This window comes from Oncorhynchus mykiss, chromosome 26 (assembly GCF_013265735.2).
Source record: "Oncorhynchus mykiss isolate Arlee chromosome 26, USDA_OmykA_1.1, whole genome shotgun sequence".
NCBI lineage: Eukaryota > Metazoa > Chordata > Actinopteri > Salmoniformes > Salmonidae > Oncorhynchus > Oncorhynchus mykiss.
The window spans coordinates 28,006,414-28,024,661 of record NC_048590.1 but is presented as its reverse complement, the minus strand read 5'-3'; the positions used below and the strand labels follow the sequence as shown (position 1 = coordinate 28,024,661).

At 45.6% G+C, this 18,248-nt stretch overlaps 9 non-coding genes across 9 annotated transcripts; all 9 read right to left on the bottom strand.

The window, feature by feature from the left end:
* Window positions 1-1,230: 1,230 nt before the first annotated feature.
* On the bottom strand, window positions 1,231-1,303 carry trnar-acg. Its single transcript has one exon. It is a non-coding gene; the product is annotated as a tRNA-Arg (tRNA).
* Window positions 1,304-2,937: 1,634 nt separating this feature from the next.
* Window positions 2,938-3,010, bottom strand: trnar-acg. The gene has a single exon. It is a non-coding gene; the product is annotated as a tRNA-Arg (tRNA).
* Window positions 3,011-4,643: 1,633 nt separating this feature from the next.
* On the bottom strand, window positions 4,644-4,716 carry trnar-acg. Its single transcript has one exon. It is a non-coding gene; the product is annotated as a tRNA-Arg (tRNA).
* Window positions 4,717-6,350: 1,634 nt separating this feature from the next.
* trnar-acg lies at window positions 6,351-6,423 on the bottom strand. Its single transcript has one exon. It is a non-coding gene; the product is annotated as a tRNA-Arg (tRNA).
* Window positions 6,424-8,013: 1,590 nt separating this feature from the next.
* Window positions 8,014-8,086, bottom strand: trnar-acg. Its single transcript has one exon. It is a non-coding gene; the product is annotated as a tRNA-Arg (tRNA).
* Window positions 8,087-9,719: 1,633 nt separating this feature from the next.
* On the bottom strand, window positions 9,720-9,792 carry trnar-acg. Its single transcript has one exon. It is a non-coding gene; the product is annotated as a tRNA-Arg (tRNA).
* Window positions 9,793-11,427: 1,635 nt separating this feature from the next.
* Window positions 11,428-11,500, bottom strand: trnar-acg. Its single transcript has one exon. It is a non-coding gene; the product is annotated as a tRNA-Arg (tRNA).
* A 1,635-nt stretch (window positions 11,501-13,135) lies between these two features.
* trnar-acg lies at window positions 13,136-13,208 on the bottom strand. Its single transcript has one exon. It is a non-coding gene; the product is annotated as a tRNA-Arg (tRNA).
* Window positions 13,209-16,549: 3,341 nt separating this feature from the next.
* Window positions 16,550-16,622, bottom strand: trnar-acg. Its single transcript has one exon. It is a non-coding gene; the product is annotated as a tRNA-Arg (tRNA).
* Between the last annotated feature and the right edge of the window lie 1,626 nt (window positions 16,623-18,248).

Below are 18,248 nucleotides of genomic sequence, written 5' to 3'. Positions count from 1 at the left end.
ACACGCACTATGCTGCCTTGTTGACAACATGATCGAGCGGTGAGGGCCCTCCTCGCCGATAAAGCGTAACAAACTTAACATTTCTAAATATTTGTATGAACATGCCAAGATTAAACAACTGAGACATAAACTGAACAAGTTCCACAGACATGTGACTAACATAAATGGAATAACATGTCCCTGAACAAAGGGGGGTCAAAATCAAAAGTAACAGTCAGTATCTGGTGTGGCCACCAGCTGCATTAAGAATTGCAGTGCATCTCCTCCTCATGGACTGCACCAGATTTGCCAGTTCTTGCTGTGAGATGTTACCCCACTCTTCCACCAAGGCAACTGCAAGTTCCCGGACATTTCTGGGGGGAATGGCCCTAGCCCTCACCCTCCGATCCAACAGGTCCCAGGCGTGCTCAAAGGGCTGAGATGCGGGTTCTTCGCTGGCCATGGCAGAACACTGACATTCCTGTCTTGCAGGAAATCACACACAGAATGAGCAGTATGGCTGGTGGCATTGTCATGCTGGAGGGTCACGTCAGGATGAGCCTGCAGGAAGGGTACCACATGAGGGGGGAGGATGTCTTCCTTGTAACACACAGCATTGAGATTGCCTGCAATGACAAGCTCAGTCTGATGATGCTGTGACACACCGCCCCAGACCAGGACGTACCCCCCACCTCCATCCCGCTTCAGAGTACAGGCCTCGGTGTAACACTCATTCCTTCGACAATAAACGCATATCCGACCATCACCCCTGGTGAGACAAAACCGCAACTCGTCAATGAAGAGCACTTTTTGACAGTCCTGTCTGGTCCAGCAAAGGTGGGTTTGTGCCCACGCAGATGAGCAGGGACCCTGGGCATCTTTCTTTTTGTGTTTTTCAGAGTCAGTAGAAAGGCCTCTTTAGTATCCTAAGTTTTCAAAACTTCTTAATTGCCTACCATCTGTAAGCTGTTAGTGTCTTAATGATGTTCCACATATGCATGTTCATTAATTGTTTATGGTTCATTGAACACGCATGGGAAACAGTGTTTAATCCCATTAAAATGAAGATCTGTGAAGTTATTTGTATTTTTACGAATTATCTTTGAAAGACAAGGTCCTGAAAAAGGGAAGTTTCTTTTTTTGATGGGTTTATGGGGTATACGTTAATGGCGCATGTAGGCAAAGACACTCAGCACAAATTGAAAAGACACCACTCATTTCCAAATCTCACTCAGACATAGACTAAATGCACGAGCTTGCCAGGAGTCGAACCTAGAATCTTCTGATCCGTAGTCAGACGCGTTATCCATTGCGCCACAAGCCCGATGCTAAATTCACCCTAACTCTTCTCTAATTGGTCAATTCTGGATACTTGGTAGCGGACGGTAATATGATTGGTTATTATGGTTATTAGGCGCATCAGATTTGCGGACATGAGGGGATTCAAATCATCTGGGCCAGGCGCCCGGTTAGGGTGTTTGGCACCGGGTGAAATTTGGAATCGAACTGCTTCCCGGGCGTGAGCACCGTTCAAAGCCCACGGCGAAATTCGGCTCAAAACAAAAGTGACGTAATTATGTATGTCGAGTAATGAGTAGGATTCACTGATTTCACCTGCAAAAGTGATTGTTTTATTTGTTGAAAACGCGTTATCGGCCTTTCCAATGAAAACGACTTAGAACATTCAAACATATATTTCATGGAAAAGTTATGTTGAATGTTTCTGGAACACGCACTATGCTGCCTTGTTGACAACATGATCGAGCGGTGAGGGCCCTCCTCGCCGATAAAGCGTAACAAACTTAACATTTCTAAATATTTGTATGAACATGCCAAGATTAAACAACTGAGACATAAACTGAACAAGTTCCACAGACATGTGACTAACATAAATGGAATAACATGTCCCTGAACAAAGGGGGGTCAAAATCAAAAGTAACAGTCAGTATCTGGTGTGGCCACCAGCTGCATTAAGAATTGCAGTGCATCTCCTCCTCATGGACTGCACCAGATTTGCCAGTTCTTGCTGTGAGATGTTACCCCACTCTTCCACCAAGGCAACTGCAAGTTCCCGGACATTTCTGGGGGGAATGGCCCTAGCCCTCACCCTCCGATCCAACAGGTCCCAGGCGTGCTCAAAGGGCTGAGATGCGGGTTCTTCGCTGGCCATGGCAGAACACTGACATTCCTGTCTTGCAGGAAATCACACACAGAATGAGCAGTATGGCTGGTGGCATTGTCATGCTGGAGGGTCACGTCAGGATGAGCCTGCAGGAAGGGTACCACATGAGGGGGGAGGATGTCTTCCTTGTAACACACAGCATTGAGATTGCCTGCAATGACAAGCTCAGTCTGATGATGCTGTGACACACCGCCCCAGACCAGGACGTACCCCCCACCTCCATCCCGCTTCAGAGTACAGGCCTCGGTGTAACACTCATTCCTTCGACAATAAACGCATATCCGACCATCACCCCTGGTGAGACAAAACCGCAACTCGTCAATGAAGAGCACTTTTTGACAGTCCTGTCTGGTCCAGCAAAGGTGGGTTTGTGCCCACGCAGATGAGCAGGGACCCTGGGCATCTTTCTTTTTGTGTTTTTCAGAGTCAGTAGAAAGGCCTCTTTAGTATCCTAAGTTTTCAAAACTTCTTAATTGCCTACCATCTGTAAGCTGTTAGTGTCTTAATGATGTTCCACATATGCATGTTCATTAATTGTTTATGGTTCATTGAACACGCATGGGAAACAGTGTTTAATCCCATTAAAATGAAGATCTGTGAAGTTATTTGTATTTTTACGAATTATCTTTGAAAGACAAGGTCCTGAAAAAGGGAAGTTTCTTTTTTTGATGGGTTTATGGGGTATACGTTAATGGCGCATGTAGGCAAAGACACTCAGCACAAATTGAAAAGACACCGCTCATTTCCAAATCTCACTCAGACATAGACTAAATGCACAAGCTTGCCAGGAGTTGAACCTAGAATCTTCTGATCCGTAGTCAGACGCGTTATCCATTGCGCCACAAGCCCAATGCTAAACTCACCCTAAAATTCTCTAATTGGTCAATTCTGGATACTTGGTAGCGGACGGTAATATGATTGGTTATTATGGTTATTAGGCGCATCAGATTTGCGGACATGAGGGGATTCAAATCATCTGGGCCAGGCGCCCGGTTAGGGTGTTTGGCACCGGGTGAAATTTGGAATCGAACTGCTTCCCGGGCGTGAGCACCGTTCAAAGCCCACGGCGAAATTCGGCTCAAAACAAAAGTGACGTAATTATGTATGTCGAGTAATGAGTAGGATTCACCGATTTCACCTGCAAAAGTGATTGTTTTATTTGTTGAAAACGCGTTATCGGCCTTTCCAATGAAAACGACTTAGAACATTCAAACATATATTTCATGGAAAAGTTATGTTGAATGTTTCTGGAACACGCACTATGCTGCCTTGTTGACAACATGATCGAGCGGTGAGGGCCCTCCTCGCCGATAAAGCGTAACAAACTTAACATTTCTAAATATTTGTATGAACATGCCAAGATTAAACAACTGAGACATAAACTGAACAAGTTCCACAGACATGTGACTAACATAAATGGAATAACATGTCCCTGAACAAAGGGGGGTCAAAATCAAAAGTAACAGTCAGTATCTGGTGTGGCCACCAGCTGCATTAAGAATTGCAGTGCATCTCCTCCTCATGGACTGCACCAGATTTGCCAGTTCTTGCTGTGAGATGTTACCCCACTCTTCCACCAAGGCAACTGCAAGTTCCCGGACATTTCTGGGGGGAATGGCCCTAGCCCTCACCCTCCGATCCAACAGGTCCCAGGCGTGCTCAAAGGGCTGAGATGCGGGTTCTTCGCTGGCCATGGCAGAACACTGACATTCCTGTCTTGCAGGAAATCACACACAGAATGAGCAGTATGGCTGGTGGCATTGTCATGCTGGAGGGTCACGTCAGGATGAGCCTGCAGGAAGGGTACCACATGAGGGGGGAGGATGTCTTCCTTGTAACACACAGCATTGAGATTGCCTGCAATGACAAGCTCAGTCTGATGATGCTGTGACACACCGCCCCAGACCAGGACGTACCCCCCACCTCCATCCCGCTTCAGAGTACAGGCCTCGGTGTAACACTCATTCCTTCGACAATAAACGCATATCCGACCATCACCCCTGGTGAGACAAAACCGCAACTCGTCAATGAAGAGCACTTTTTGACAGTCCTGTCTGGTCCAGCAAAGGTGGGTTTGTGCCCACGCAGATGAGCAGGGACCCTGGGCATCTTTCTTTTTGTGTTTTTCAGAGTCAGTAGAAAGGCCTCTTTAGTATCCTAAGTTTTCAAAACTTCTTAATTGCCTACCATCTGTAAGCTGTTAGTGTCTTAATGATGTTCCACATATGCATGTTCATTAATTGTTTATGGTTCATTGAACACGCATGGGAAACAGTGTTTAATCCCATTAAAATGAAGATCTGTGAAGTTATTTGTATTTTTACGAATTATCTTTGAAAGACAAGGTCCTGAAAAAGGGAAGTTTCTTTTTTTGATGGGTTTATGGGGTATACGTTAATGGCGCATGTAGGCAAAGACACTCAGCACAAATTGAAAAGACACCACTCATTTCCAAATCTCACTCAGACATAGACTAAATGCACGAGCTTGCCAGGAGTCGAACCTAGAATCTTCTGATCCGTAGTCAGACGCGTTATCCATTGCGCCACAAGCCCGATGCTAAATTCACCCTAACTCTTCTCTAATTGGTCAATTCTGGATACTTGGTAGCGGACGGTAATATGATTGGTTATTATGGTTATTAGGCGCATCAGATTTGCGGACATGAGGGGATTCAAATCATCTGGGCCAGGCGCCCGGTTAGGGTGTTTGGCACCGGGTGAAATTTGGAATCGAACTGCTTCCCGGGCGTGAGCACCGTTCAAAGCCCACGGCGAAATTCGGCTCAAAACAAAAGTGACGTAATTATGTATGTCGAGTAATGAGTAGGATTCACTGATTTCACCTGCAAAAGTGATTGTTTTATTTGTTGAAAACGCGTTATCGGCCTTTCCAATGAAAACGACTTAGAACATTCAAACATATATTTCATGGAAAAGTTATGTTGAATGTTTCTGGAACACGCACTATGCTGCCTTGTTGACAACATGATCGAGCGGTGAGGGCCCTCCTCGCCGATAAAGCGTAACAAACTTAACATTTCTAAATATTTGTATGAACATGCCAAGATTAAACAACTGAGACATAAACTGAACAAGTTCCACAGACATGTGACTAACATAAATGGAATAACATGTCCCTGAACAAAGGGGGGTCAAAATCAAAAGTAACAGTCAGTATCTGGTGTGGCCACCAGCTGCATTAAGAATTGCAGTGCATCTCCTCCTCATGGACTGCACCAGATTTGCCAGTTCTTGCTGTGAGATGTTACCCCACTCTTCCACCAAGGCAACTGCAAGTTCCCGGACATTTCTGGGGGGAATGGCCCTAGCCCTCACCCTCCGATCCAACAGGTCCCAGGCGTGCTCAAAGGGCTGAGATGCGGGTTCTTCGCTGGCCATGGCAGAACACTGACATTCCTGTCTTGCAGGAAATCACACACAGAATGAGCAGTATGGCTGGTGGCATTGTCATGCTGGAGGGTCACGTCAGGATGAGCCTGCAGGAAGGGTACCACATGAGGGGGGAGGATGTCTTCCTTGTAACACACAGCATTGAGATTGCCTGCAATGACAAGCTCAGTCTGATGATGCTGTGACACACCGCCCCAGACCAGGACGTACCCCCCACCTCCATCCCGCTTCAGAGTACAGGCCTCGGTGTAACACTCATTCCTTCGACAATAAACGCATATCCGACCATCACCCCTGGTGAGACAAAACCGCAACTCGTCAATGAAGAGCACTTTTTGACAGTCCTGTCTGGTCCAGCAAAGGTGGGTTTGTGCCCACGCAGATGAGCAGGGACCCTGGGCATCTTTCTTTTTGTGTTTTTCAGAGTCAGTAGAAAGGCCTCTTTAGTATCCTAAGTTTTCAAAACTTCTTAATTGCCTACCATCTGTAAGCTGTTAGTGTCTTAATGATGTTCCACATATGCATGTTCATTAATTGTTTATGGTTCATTGAACACGCATGGGAAACAGTGTTTAATCCCATTAAAATGAAGATCTGTGAAGTTATTTGTATTTTTACGAATTATCTTTGAATGACAAGGTCCTGAAAAAGGGAAGTTTATTTTTTTGATGGGTTTATGAGGTATGCATTAATGGCGCATGTAGGCAAAGACACTCAGCACAAATTGAAAAGACACTGCTCATTTCCAAATCTCACTCAGACATAGACTAAATGCACGAGCTTGCCAGGAGTCGAACCTAGAATCTTCTGATCCGTAGTCAGACGCGTTATCCATTGCGCCACAAGCCCGATGCTAAATTCATCCTAACTCTTCTCTAATTGGTCAATTCTGGATACTTGGTAGCGGACGGTAATAGAGGGGATTCAAATCATCTGGGCCAGGCGCCCGGTTAGGGTGTTTGGCACCGGGCGAAATTTGGAATCGAACTGCTTCCCGGGCGTGAGCACCGTTCAAAGCCCACGGCGAAATTCGGCTCAAAACAAAAGTGACGTAATTATGTATGTCGAGTAATGAGTAGGATTCACTGATTTCACCTGCAAAAGTGATTGTTTTATTTGTTGAAAACGCGTTATCGGCCTTTCCAATGAAAACGACTTAGAACATTCAAACATATATTTCATGGAAAAGTTATGTTGAATGTTTCTGGAACACGCACTATGCTGCCTTGTTGACAACATGATCGAGCGGTGAGGGCCCTCCTCGCCGATAAAGCGTAACAAACTTAACATTTCTAAATATTTGTATGAACATGCCAAGATTAAACAACTGAGACATAAACTGAACAAGTTCCACAGACATGTGACTAACATAAATGGAATAACATGTCCCTGAACAAAGGGGGGTCAAAATCAAAAGTAACAGTCAGTATCTGGTGTGGCCACCAGCTGCATTAAGAATTGCAGTGCATCTCCTCCTCATGGACTGCACCAGATTTGCCAGTTCTTGCTGTGAGATGTTACCCCACTCTTCCACCAAGGCAACTGCAAGTTCCCGGACATTTCTGGGGGGAATGGCCCTAGCCCTCACCCTCCGATCCAACAGGTCCCAGGCGTGCTCAAAGGGCTGAGATGCGGGTTCTTCGCTGGCCATGGCAGAACACTGACATTCCTGTCTTGCAGGAAATCACACACAGAATGAGCAGTATGGCTGGTGGCATTGTCATGCTGGAGGGTCACGTCAGGATGAGCCTGCAGGAAGGGTACCACATGAGGGGGGAGGATGTCTTCCTTGTAACACACAGCATTGAGATTGCCTGCAATGACAAGCTCAGTCTGATGATGCTGTGACACACCGCCCCAGACCAGGACGTACCCCCCACCTCCATCCCGCTTCAGAGTACAGGCCTCGGTGTAACACTCATTCCTTCGACAATAAACGCATATCCGACCATCACCCCTGGTGAGACAAAACCGCAACTCGTCAATGAAGAGCACTTTTTGACAGTCCTGTCTGGTCCAGCAAAGGTGGGTTTGTGCCCACGCAGATGAGCAGGGACCCTGGGCATCTTTCTTTTTGTGTTTTTCAGAGTCAGTAGAAAGGCCTCTTTAGTATCCTAAGTTTTCAAAACTTCTTAATTGCCTACCATCTGTAAGCTGTTAGTGTCTTAATGATGTTCCACATATGCATGTTCATTAATTGTTTATGGTTCATTGAACACGCATGGGAAACAGTGTTTAATCCCATTAAAATGAAGATCTGTGAAGTTATTTGTATTTTTACGAATTATCTTTGAAAGACAAGGTCCTGAAAAAGGGAAGTTTCTTTTTTTGATGGGTTTATGGGGTATACGTTAATGGCGCATGTAGGCAAAGACACTCAGCACAAATTGAAAAGACACCGCTCATTTCCAAATCTCACTCAGACATAGACTAAATGCACGAGCTTGCCAGGAGTCGAACCTAGAATCTTCTGATCCGTAGTCAGACGCGTTATCCATTGCGCCACAAGCCCAATGCTAAACTCACCCTAAAATTCTCTAATTGGTCAATTCTGGATACTTGGTAGCGGACGGTAATATGATTGGTTATTATGGTTATTAGGCGCATCAGATTTGCGGACATGAGGGGATTCAAATCATCTGGGCCAGGCGCCCGGTTAGGGTGTTTGGCACCGGGTGAAATTTGGAATCGAACTGCTTCCCGGGCGTGAGCACCGTTCAAAGCCCACGGCGAAATTCGGCTCAAAACAAAAGTGACGTAATTATGTATGTCGAGTAATGAGTAGGATTCACCGATTTCACCTGCAAAAGTGATTGTTTTATTTGTTGAAAACGCGTTATCGGCCTTTCCAATGAAAACGACTTAGAACATTCAAACATATATTTCATGGAAAAGTTATGTTGAATGTTTCTGGAACACGCACTATGCTGCCTTGTTGACAACATGATCGAGCGGTGAGGGCCCTCCTCGCCGATAAAGCGTAACAAACTTAACATTTCTAAATATTTGTATGAACATGCCAAGATTAAACAACTGAGACATAAACTGAACAAGTTCCACAGACATGTGACTAACATAAATGGAATAACATGTCCCTGAACAAAGGGGGGTCAAAATCAAAAGTAACAGTCAGTATCTGGTGTGGCCACCAGCTGCATTAAGAATTGCAGTGCATCTCCTCCTCATGGACTGCACCAGATTTGCCAGTTCTTGCTGTGAGATGTTACCCCACTCTTCCACCAAGGCAACTGCAAGTTCCCGGACATTTCTGGGGGGAATGGCCCTAGCCCTCACCCTCCGATCCAACAGGTCCCAGGCGTGCTCAAAGGGCTGAGATGCGGGTTCTTCGCTGGCCATGGCAGAACACTGACATTCCTGTCTTGCAGGAAATCACACACAGAATGAGCAGTATGGCTGGTGGCATTGTCATGCTGGAGGGTCACGTCAGGATGAGCCTGCAGGAAGGGTACCACATGAGGGGGGAGGATGTCTTCCTTGTAACACACAGCATTGAGATTGCCTGCAATGACAAGCTCAGTCTGATGATGCTGTGACACACCGCCCCAGACCAGGACGTACCCCCCACCTCCATCCCGCTTCAGAGTACAGGCCTCGGTGTAACACTCATTCCTTCGACAATAAACGCATATCCGACCATCACCCCTGGTGAGACAAAACCGCAACTCGTCAATGAAGAGCACTTTTTGACAGTCCTGTCTGGTCCAGCAAAGGTGGGTTTGTGCCCACGCAGATGAGCAGGGACCCTGGGCATCTTTCTTTTTGTGTTTTTCAGAGTCAGTAGAAAGGCCTCTTTAGTATCCTAAGTTTTCAAAACTTCTTAATTGCCTACCATCTGTAAGCTGTTAGTGTCTTAATGATGTTCCACATATGCATGTTCATTAATTGTTTATGGTTCATTTAACACGCATGGGAAACAGTGTTTAATCCCATTAAAATGAAGATCTGTGAAGTTATTTGTATTTTTACGAATTATCTTTGAAAGACAAGGTCCTGAAAAAGGGAAGTTTCTTTTTTTGATGGGTTTATGGGGTATACGTTAATGGCGCATGTAGGCAAAGACACTCAGCACAAATTGAAAAGACACCGCTCATTTCCAAATCTCACTCAGACATAGACTAAATGCACGAGCTTGCCAGGAGTCGAACCTAGAATCTTCTGATCCGTAGTCAGACGCGTTATCCATTGCGCCACAAGCCCGATGCTAAATTCACCCTAAATCTTCTCTAATTGGTCAATTCTGGATACTTGGTAGCGGACGGTAATATGATTGGTTATTATGGTTATTAGGCGCATCAGATTTGCGGACATGAGGGGATTCAAATCATCTGGGCCAGGCGCCCGGTTAGGGTGTTTGGCACCGGGTGAAATTTGGAATCGAACTGCTTCCCGGGCGTGAGCACCGTTCAAAGCCCACGGCGAAATTCGTCTCAAAACAAAAGTGACGTAATTATGTATGTCGAGTAATGAGTAGGATTCACCTGATTTCACCTGCAAAAGTGATTGTTTTATTTGTTGAAAACGCGTTATCGGCCTTTCCAATGAAAACGACTTAGAACATTCAAACATATATTTCATGGAAAAGTTATGTTGAATGTTTCTGGAACACGCACTATGCTGCCTTGTTGACAACATGATCGAGCGGTGAGGGCCCTCCTCGCCGATAAAGCGTAACAAACTTAACATTTCTAAATATTTGTATGAACATGCCAAGATTAAACAACTGAGACATAAACTGAACAAGTTCCACAGACATGTGACTAACATAAATGGAATAACATGTCCCTGAACAAAGGGGGGTCAAAATCAAAAGTAACAGTCAGTATCTGGTGTGGCCACCAGCTGCATTAAGAATTGCAGTGCATCTCCTCCTCATGGACTGCACCAGATTTGCCAGTTCTTGCTGTGAGATGTTACCCCACTCTTCCACCAAGGCAACTGCAAGTTCCCGGACATTTCTGGGGGGAATGGCCCTAGCCCTCACCCTCCGATCCAACAGGTCCCAGGCGTGCTCAAAGGGCTGAGATGCGGGTTCTTCGCTGGCCATGGCAGAACACTGACATTCCTGTCTTGCAGGAAATCACACACAGAATGAGCAGTATGGCTGGTGGCATTGTCATGCTGGAGGGTCACGTCAGGATGAGCCTGCAGGAAGGGTACCACATGAGGGGGGAGGATGTCTTCCTTGTAACACACAGCATTGAGATTGCCTGCAATGACAAGCTCAGTCTGATGATGCTGTGACACACCGCCCCAGACCAGGACGTACCCCCCACCTCCATCCCGCTTCAGAGTACAGGCCTCGGTGTAACACTCATTCCTTCGACAATAAACGCATATCCGACCATCACCCCTGGTGAGACAAAACCGCAACTCGTCAATGAAGAGCACTTTTTGACAGTCCTGTCTGGTCCAGCAAAGGTGGGTTTGTGCCCACGCAGATGAGCAGGGACCCTGGGCATCTTTCTTTTTGTGTTTTTCAGAGTCAGTAGAAAGGCCTCTTTAGTATCCTAAGTTTTCAAAACTTCTTAATTGCCTACCATCTGTAAGCTGTTAGTGTCTTAATGATGTTCCACATATGCATGTTCATTAATTGTTTATGGTTCATTGAACACGCATGGGAAACAGTGTTTAATCCCATTAAAATGAAGATCTGTGAAGTTATTTGTATTTTTACGAATTATCTTTGAAAGACAAGGTCCTGAAAAAGGGAAGTTTCTTTTTTTGATGGGTTTATGGGGTATACGTTAATGGCGCATGTAGGCAAAGACACTCAGCACAAATTGAAAAGACACCACTCATTTCCAAATCTCACTCAGACATAGACTAAATGCACGAGCTTGCCAGGAGTCGAACCTAGAATCTTCTGATCCGTAGTCAGACACGTTATCCATTGCGCCACAAGCCCGATGCTAAATTCACCCTAACTCTTCTCTAATTGGTCAATTCTGGATACTTGGTAGCGGACGGTAATATGATTGGTTATTATGGTTATTAGGCGCATCAGATTTGCGGACATGAGGGGATTCAAATCATCTGGGCCAGGCGCCCGGTTAGGGTGTTTGGCACCGGGTGAAATTTGGAATCGAACTGCTTCCCGGGCGTGAGCACCGTTCAAAGCACACGGCGAAATTCGGCTCAAAACAAAAGTGACGTAATTATGTATGTCGAGTAATGAGTAGGATTCACTGATTTCACCTGCAAAAGTGATTGTTTTATTTGTTGAAAACGCGTTATCGGCCTTTCCAATGAAAACGACTTAGAACATTCAAACATATATTTCATGGAAAAGTTATGTTGAATGTTTCTGGAACACGCACTATGCTGCCTTGTTGACAACATGATCGAGCGGTGAGGGCCCTCCTCGCCGATAAAGCGTAACAAACTTAACATTTCTAAATATTTGTATGAACATGCCAAGATTAAACAACTGAGACATAAACTGAACAAGTTCCACAGACATGTGACTAACATAAATGGAATAACATGTCCCTGAACAAAGGGGGGTCAAAATCAAAAGTAACAGTCAGTATCTGGTGTGGCCACCAGCTGCATTAAGAATTGCAGTGCATCTCCTCCTCATGGACTGCACCAGATTTGCCAGTTCTTGCTGTGAGATGTTACCCCACTCTTCCACCAAGGCAACTGCAAGTTCCCGGACATTTCTGGGGGGAATGGCCCTAGCCCTCACCCTCCGATCCAACAGGTCCCAGGCGTGCTCAAAGGGCTGAGATGCGGGTTCTTCGCTGGCCATGGCAGAACACTGACATTCCTGTCTTGCAGGAAATCACACACAGAATGAGCAGTATGGCTGGTGGCATTGTCATGCTGGAGGGTCACGTCAGGATGAGCCTGCAGGAAGGGTACCACATGAGGGGGGAGGAATGTCTTCCTTGTAACACACAGCATTGAGATTGCCTGCAATGACAAGCTCAGTCTGATGATGCTGTGACACACCGCCCCAGACCAGGACGTACCCCCCACCTCCATCCCGCTTCAGAGTACAGGCCTCGGTGTAACACTCATTCCTTCGACAATAAACGCATATCCGACCATCACCCCTGGTGAGACAAAACCGCAACTCGTCAATGAAGAGCACTTTTTGACAGTCCTGTCTGGTCCAGCAAAGGTGGGTTTGTGCCCACGCAGATGAGCAGGGACCCTGGGCATCTTTCTTTTTGTGTTTTTCAGAGTCAGTAGAAAGGCCTCTTTAGTATCCTAAGTTTTCAAAACTTCTTAATTGCCTACCATCTGTAAGCTGTTAGTGTCTTAATGATGTTCCACATATGCATGTTCATTAATTGTTTATGGTTCATTGAACACGCATGGGAAACAGTGTTTAATCCCATTAAAATGAAGATCTGTGAAGTTATTTGTATTTTTACGAATTATCTTTGAAAGACAAGGTCCTGAAAAAGGGAAGTTTCTTTTTTTGATGGGTTTATGGGGTATACGTTAATGGCGCATGTAGGCAAAGACACTCAGCACAAATTGAAAAGACACCACTCATTTCCAAATCTCACTCAGACATAGACTAAATGCACGAGCTTGCCAGGAGTCGAACCTAGAATCTTCTGATCCGTAGTCAGACGCGTTATCCATTGCGCCACAAGCCCGATGCTAAATTCACCCTAACTCTTCTCTAATTGGTCAATTCTGGATACTTGGTAGCGGACGGTAATATGATTGGTTATTATGGTTATTAGGCGCATCAGATTTGCGGACATGAGGGGATTCAAATCATCTGGGCCAGGCGCCCGGTTAGGGTGTTTGGCACCGGGTGAAATTTGGAATCGAACTGCTTCCCGGGCGTGAGCACCGTTCAAAGCACACGGCGAAATTCGGCTCAAAACAAAAGTGACGTAATTATGTATGTCGAGTAATGAGTAGGATTCACTGATTTCACCTGCAAAAGTGATTGTTTTATTTGTTGAAAACGCGTTATCGGCCTTTCCAATGAAAACGACTTAGAACATTCAAACATATATTTAATGGAAAAGTTATGTTGAATGTTTCTGGAACACGCACTATGCTGCCTTGTTGACAACATGATCGAGCGGTGAGGGCCCTCCTCGCCGATAAAGCGTAACAAACTTAACATTTCTAAATATTTGTATGAACATGCCAAGATTAAACAACTGAGACATAAACTGAACAAGTTCCACAGACATGTGACTAACATAAATGGAATAACATGTCCCTGAACAAAGGGGGGTCAAAATCAAAAGTAACAGTCAGTATCTGGTGTGGCCACCAGCTGCATTAAGAATTGCAGTGCATCTCCTCCTCATGGACTGCACCAGATTTGCCAGTTCTTGCTGTGAGATGTTACCCCACTCTTCCACCAAGGCAACTGCAAGTTCCCGGACATTTCTGGGGGGAATGGCCCTAGCCCTCACCCTCCGATCCAACAGGTCCCAGGCGTGCTCAAAGGGCTGAGATGCGGGTTCTTCGCTGGCCATGGCAGAACACTGACATTCCTGTCTTGCAGGAAATCACACACAGAATGAGCAGTATGGCTGGTGGCATTGTCATGCTGGAGGGTCACGTCAGGATGAGCCTGCAGGAAGGGTACCACATGAGGGGGGAGAATGTCTTCCTTGTAACACACAGCATTGAGATTGCCTGCAATGACAAGCTCAGTCTGATGATGCTGTGACACACCGCCCCAGACCAGGACGTACCCCCCACCTCCATCCCGCTTCAGAGTACAGGCCTCGGTGTAACACTCATTCCTTCGACAATAAACGCATATCCGACCATCACCCCTGGTGAGACAAAACCGCAACTCGTCAATGAAGAGCACTTTTTGACAGTCCTGTCTGGTCCAGCAAAGGTGGGTTTGTGCCCACGCAGATGAGCAGGGACCCTGGGCATCTTTCTTTTTGTGTTTTTCAGAGTCAGTAGAAAGGCCTCTTTAGTATCCTAAGTTTTCAAAACTTCTTAATTGCCTACCATCTGTAAGCTGTTAGTGTCTTAATGATGTTCCACATATGCATGTTCATTAATTGTTTATGGTTCATTGAACACGCATGGGAAACAGTGTTTAATCCCATTAAAATGAAGATCTGTGAAGTTATTTGTATTTTTACGAATTATCTTTGAAAGACAAGGTCCTGAAAAAGGGAAGTTTCTTTTTTTGATGGGTTTATGGGGTATACGTTAATGGCGCATGTAGGCAAAGACACTCAGCACAAATTGAAAAGACACCGCTCATTTCCAAATCTCACTCAGACATAGACTAAATGCACGAGCTTGCCACGAGTCGAACCTAGAATCTTCTGATCCGTAGTCAGACACGTTATCCATTGCGCCACAAGCCCGATGCTAAATTCACCCTAACTCTTCTCTAATTGGTCAATTCTGGATACTTGGTAGCGGACGGTAATATGATTGGTTATTATGGTTATTAGGCGCATCAGATTTGCGGACATGAGGGGATTCAAATCATCTGGGCCAGGCGCCCGGTTAGGGTGTTTGGCACCGGGTGAAATTTGGAATCGAACTGCTTCCCGGGCGTGAGCACCGTTCAAAGCACACGGCGAAATTCGGCTCAAAACAAAAGTGACGTAATTATGTATGTCGAGTAATGAGTAGGATTCACTGATTTCACCTGCAAAAGTGATTGTTTTATTTGTTGAAAACGCGTTATCGGCCTTTCCAATGAAAACGACTTAGAACATTCAAACATATATTTCATGGAAAAGTTATGTTGAATGTTTCTGGAACACGCACTATGCTGCCTTGTTGACAACATGATCGAGCGGTGAGGGCCCTCCTCGCCGATAAAGCGTAACAAACTTAACATTTCTAAATATTTGTATGAACATGCCAAGATTAAACAACTGAGACATAAACTGAACAAGTTCCACAGACATGTGACTAACATAAATGGAATAACATGTCCCTGAACAAAGGGGGGTCAAAATCAAAAGTAACAGTCAGTATCTGGTGTGGCCACCAGCTGCATTAAGAATTGCAGTGCATCTCCTCCTCATGGACTGCACCAGATTTGCCAGTTCTTGCTGTGAGATGTTACCCCACTCTTCCACCAAGGCAACTGCAAGTTCCCGGACATTTCTGGGGGGAATGGCCCTAGCCCTCACCCTCCGATCCAACAGGTCCCAGGCGTGCTCAAAGGGCTGAGATGCGGGTTCTTCGCTGGCCATGGCAGAACACTGACATTCCTGTCTTGCAGGAAATCACACACAGAATGAGCAGTATGGCTGGTGGCATTGTCATGCTGGAGGGTCACGTCAGGATGAGCCTGCAGGGAGGGTACCACATGAGGGGGGAGGATGTCTTCCTTGTAACACACAGCATTGAGATTGCCTGCAATGACAAGCTCAGTCTGATGATGCTGTGACACACCGCCCCAGACCAGGACGTACCCCCCACCTCCATCCCGCTTCAGAGTACAGGCCTCGGTGTAACACTCATTCCTTCGACAATAAACGCATATCCGACCATCACCCCTGGTGAGACAAAACCGCAACTCGTCAATGAAGAGCACTTTTTGACAGTCCTGTCTGGTCCAGCAAAGGTGGGTTTGTGCCCACGCAGATGAGCAGGGACCCTGGGCATCTTTCTTTTTGTGTTTTTCAGAGTCAGTAGAAAGGCCTCTTTAGTATCCTAAGTTTTCAAAACTTCTTAATTGCCTACCATCTGTAAGCTGTTAGTGTCTTAATGATGTTCCACATATGCATGTTCATTAATTGTTTATGGTTCATTGAACACGCATGGGAAACAGTGTTTAATCCCATTAAAATGAAGATCTGTGAAGTTATTTGTATTTTTACGAATTATCTTTGAAAGACAAGGTCCTGAAAAAGGGAAGTTTCTTTTTTTGATGGGTTTATGGGGTATACGTTAATGGCGCATGTAGGCAAAGACACTCAGCACAAATTGAAAAGACACCGCTCATTTCCAAATCTCACTCAGACATAGACTAAATGCACGAGCTTGCCAGGAGTCGAACCTAGAATCTTCTGATCCGTAGTCAGACGCATTATCCATTGCGCCACAAGCCCGATGCTAAATTCACCCTAACTCTTCTCTAATTGGTCAATTCTGGATACTTGGTAGCGGACGGTAATATGATTGGTTATTATGGTTATTAGGCGCATCAGATTTGCGGACATGAGGGGATTCAAATCATCTGGGCCAGGCGCCCGGTTAGGGTGTTTGGCACCGGGTGAAATTTGGAATCGAACTGCTTCCCGGGCGTGAGCACCGTTCAAAGCACACGGCGAAATTCGGCTCAAAACAAAAGTGACGTAATTATGTATGTCGAGTAATGAGTAGGATTCACTGATTTCACCTGCAAAAGTGATTGTTTTATTTGTTGAAAACGCGTTATCGGCCTTTCCAATGAAAACGACTTAGAACATTCAAACATATATTTCATGGAAAAGTTATGTTGAATGTTTCTGGAACACGCACTATGCTGCCTTGTTGACAACATGATCGAGCGGTGAGGGCCCTCCTCGCCGATAAAGCGTAACAAACTTAACATTTCTAAATATTTGTATGAACATGCCAAGATTAAACAACTGAGACATAAACTGAACAAGTTCCACAGACATGTGACTAACATAAATGGAATAACATGTCCCTGAACAAAGGGGGGTCAAAATCAAAAGTAACAGTCAGTATCTGGTGTGGCCACCAGCTGCATTAAGAATTGCAGTGCATCTCCTCCTCATGGACTGCACCAGATTTGCCAGTTCTTGCTGTGAGATGTTACCCCACTCTTCCACCAAGGCAACTGCAAGTTCCCGGACATTTCTGGGGGGAATGGCCCTAGCCCTCACCCTCCGATCCAACAGGTCCCAGGCGTGCTCAAAGGGCTGAGATGCGGGTTCTTCGCTGGCCATGGCAGAACACTGACATTCCTGTCTTGCAGGAAATCACACACAGAATGAGCAGTATGGCTGGTGGCATTGTCATGCTGGAGGGTCACGTCAGGATGAGCCTGCAGGGAGGGTACCACATGAGGGGGGAGGATGTCTTCCTTGTAACACACAGCATTGAGATTGCCTGCAATGACAAGCTCAGTCTGATGATGCTGTGACACACCGCCCCAGACCAGGACGTACCCCCCACCTCCATCCCGCTTCAGAGTACAGGCCTCGGTGTAACACTCATTCCTTCGACAATAAACGCATATCCGACCATCACCCCTGGTGAGACAAAACCGCAACTCGTCAATGAAGAGCACTTTTTGACAGTCCTGTCTGGTCCAGCAAAGGTGGGTTTGTGCCCACGCAGATGAGCAGGGACCCTGGGCATCTTTCTTTTTGTGTTTTTCAGAGTCAGTAGAAAGGCCTCTTTAGTATCCTAAGTTTTCAAAACTTCTTAATTGCCTACCATCTGTAAGCTGTTAGTGTCTTAATGATGTTCCACATATGCATGTTCATTAATTGTTTATGGTTCATTGAACACGCATGGGAAACAGTGTTTAATCCCATTAAAATGAAGATCTGTGAAGTTATTTGTATTTTTACGAATTATCTTTGAAAGACAAGGTCCTGAAAAAGGGAAGTTTCTTTTTTTGATGGGTTTATGGGGTATACGTTAATGGCGCATGTAGGCAAAGACACTCAGCACAAATTGAAAAGACACCGCTCATTTCCAAATCTCACTCAGACATAGAC